The following is a 3,598-nucleotide window of genomic DNA, read 5'->3' as shown; positions in this document are numbered from 1 at the left end:
ATATATGCAAGAAATCACTATTCACCGTTACATGGCAGCAATATATGTATATTCTATCCATCATTCTATGCATATTCTTTTTATTTTTTTGAATTTCTAAATAAAAAGCACTTGTTTTGTACAGGTTCATAAAACAGCATAATAACAAAAACAATGCAAGAGCATGCAATGTAGGTATTAGTTGACATTCACAAACTACAGCCCAGGACTTATATCCATTGCAGAATGTTTCCAAATCCAAGCAATGTCTACAGAAACCATTTCACACAGAAAAAAATATTGCCTGCCTACACAAAAACAGTTCATTATAAGAACAGTCTTTCTTTTCAATTAGCATACATATGAATGTCATACTTAGTATATCTTTTATTGTCAAATTTGATGTCACTGCAAAAGAAAGCAAACTGGACCATAGTTACATGTGTTAACACTTGTAAATCTGTAATGGCATGAAAATATCTGTATCAATCATGACTTTAATATTTTTTTCCTTAGCAGTTTCAGGTAGCAACCTGAGAATGAAGTGTCTGATAACCCATTTACTGATGATTTTTTAGGTCTATTGGCAAAGAAAGGTTGGTAGTTAAGAGTGGGACTACTGTTGGTTCCATTCGTAATACTGGAAGTGTGAGGAAACTGAAAATGAGAGACTGGATTGGAACAGTGGGGCTAGGCAAACAAGAAAAGCTGGAGGGAATAACTCCTACTGGATTATTGCCTTGTCACTCCCACAGTCACATTCTCGTTCTCCAGCAGTTGTCAGTCCATCTCTCTGGTGACTAATCTTCATTCTTTTACAAGTAGGTCAAACCGTGTATTTTAAAGGAAGAGGTCCATTCCTTCTCCAGATACAAATGTAGGTAACATCCATTAGTATATATTTATCCTTTAAAGATTCTTCTTCATACATGACATTAGTCTGGGAAGTATTAGGTATGTCAATTTTACTTTTGAGAAACTTCCTTAGGTGCATCAAAGTCATTGCAGCCAAACATTGTAAATATCTTTTATCATTCACCTCCTCATTAGACTTCTCCTTGTCTTTGTTTACTTCCCAAATTAAACTGTTCTAGTCTAAAAAATTATCGTCTCATCATCCGCTGTAATTCTCTTATCATCATCTGCAACTTCTCTGTTTTCATTAGAGCCATTGGCAGCAACAGCTGAAGGATGAGCTGCATAAAAATCCCTTCTCATTTCATTTTTTAAAAGGCCTGGAAGCAATCTGTATATGATATATTGAGGATTTTTATCTAAGTTTATATTCAGGAACAGAACGGTTTTGTAAACATGGACATCACAGGACAATACTTGCTGGTCTATAGGTGACACACAATACAGGTTTTACGGAAGGAATGCAGACATTCTATTATGGTCCTGGCATCAATGAAGCATCCTCCACAAAGCACACACATTAAGTGGGGTTTTATCTCAGTGATTTTGATTTCGGTTGTTTGGTGCATCTTTGCATTATGAAAGATCCCAGGAAAGCAGCCACTGAGAGGTTATCAAAGCGGGTAACGAAAGACAATGAAAGTTAAAAGTCATTCAGCAGAAAATAAATATCGGCCAAGTGGCCATCTTGAAGTGAGCGGCAAATGCCACTGTCAAATAGTGGAAGAGGAGCCTCTGCTGCCTCGGTGCTTAGCTGGGCAGCCTCCCAAGCCGAGCCCCTCCTCTGTGCCCCAGCAAGGGAGCGTGGGGAATGGGTGCCATGAGCAATCAGTATTATTCTGCCAGGCTGGAAGATGTTTCTAATCCAAATCAGGGCTTCCTTGCCAACATCCCTCTGCTCCCGCCCCTCTCGCCCCCCCCAACTCCCGCCTCCCTGCCAGTTCTCTTTTAAAAAGGGAAGCTGTTTCCTTTGTATTAAACCAGCAAAAGGAGAAAGGGAGGCCCAATAACCTAACTAGAAAATAGAGGGAGTGTCTTGGAGGCAGAAGGCAGAAAAATAATGACAATAATAATCATGGTTGCCATGGGTTAATCATTTTCTATTTCCCAGGCAATGTGCTGTGGGCCTTTTATGTTCATTTCTCTTTAATCCTGCTAATAATGCTATTGCATAGGTACAATTGTTCCCATTTTATAGAAACTGACAGACACAGCGAGGTTAAGAAATTTGCCTAAGATCACACAACTGGGAAACTGAAAGCTGCAATTTTAACTTAGAAACATTACCCCAGTGTATCCTCAAAAAACTTCCACAGCTTCTTATTTTCTATGGGAAAAGCCCAGACATTTCAAAAGGTATTCAAGATCTCTTATGATCTAGCCCTAAAATACTTTTTCAGCTAAACCTGAGTTAATTCAAAGGAACCTAGTCTGTTGGGGCTAGAGGTTCCCTTAGACATCATCTAGTCTAATATCCTGCTTATATACATGGGGAGACTGAAACCTAGAACTCGTATAGTAAGTTAGTGGTGGTACCAGGACTAGGACTCAGGTCTTCAGACTCAGTCCAGTTCTTTTTCTGGTGTGTCTAGCTGAGAAAATGTTCCTGATAAAAGTTCATTAAATGAATAGGTAAATGGACTGATGTTATACCTAAATGACAACAAGTGGTCTGATAATGCTGTAGGAATGGAGGAATATGTAGAGTGGGGTATTGATCTCAAACCAGAAGCTTGTAGGAGGCAAGAACAACGTTTCTTGGTCCCTTCTTTATATATATATATATATATATATATATATATATACACATATATATACACATCTTATTTGTATATGACCCAGTCAGTGTGACCAGGAACCTAGAGAATGCCTGATGGGGACAGTGATTGATTCTTTTCTCAAAACGTTGCCTCTCTCTCTCTCTCTCTCTCTCTCTCTTTCTCTCTCTCACACACACACATGCAAATACACACACACGCACACACACATACACACAATCTCCCTCTCCCCAAGAAGCAGGGTATCCTGCTAAGAAAGCTGGCACACAATGTTTTAGAAGAAAGAGCACAAAGAACTGGAGTCAGACAGATCTAGATTTGGATCCAGGCTCTGCTACTTATAAGCTAGCTGTGTGATTTAGATAAATTTCTTAGCCTCTCTGAGCCTCTGATTCCCCAACTGTTCAATGGGAATAATAAGACTTGTTGTTGGCAAAATTAAATGAGATGATTTTATCAGTTAAGATTGTGTAACAGAAATTCACCTAAAGTAGCTTAAATAAATAAGGGCTTTATTTGTGTCACTAGAGAAAAACATGGAAGTAGACCATAGATCATTAGGACAGTAGTTCCACAAAGTCATTAAGGATCAGGTTCTTGTGCTTTTTGGCCCCCCATCCTTAACATGTATATTTCTTCCTTGTGCTGTCAAGTTGTCATCACATTCTAGGCATGAAAAGAAGAACCGAAAAAGGCATAGGATAAGTGCCAGCTGAGCCTATCCCTTTTCATCAGGGAAAAAACTTATTTCCTGGAAGCTTCACTCAGGGGGCTTTTACTTATATTTCATTGACCACAATGGCTCACATAGCTACTCCAAGTTTCAAGGAGTCTGTAAGGGGAGTATTTTAAGTGGGTGCATTATTTACTCAAACAAAATCACAGTTCTATACAGAAGGAGGAGAGAATGAATAGAAAGTAGGCAA

At 38.8% G+C, this 3,598-nt stretch overlaps 1 pseudogene; it reads right to left on the bottom strand.

The window, feature by feature from the left end:
• Nucleotides 1-468: 468 nt before the first annotated feature.
• LOC105809217 lies at nucleotides 469-1,463 on the bottom strand (annotated as a pseudogene).
• Between the last annotated feature and the right edge of the window lie 2,135 nt (nucleotides 1,464-3,598).

Source organism: Propithecus coquereli, unplaced genomic scaffold, assembly GCF_000956105.1.
Source record: "Propithecus coquereli isolate 6110/MARCELLA unplaced genomic scaffold, Pcoq_1.0 Scaffold101, whole genome shotgun sequence".
Taxonomy (NCBI): Eukaryota; Metazoa; Chordata; class Mammalia; order Primates; family Indriidae; genus Propithecus; species Propithecus coquereli.
This window is presented reverse-complemented; position numbering and strand designations above follow the sequence as displayed.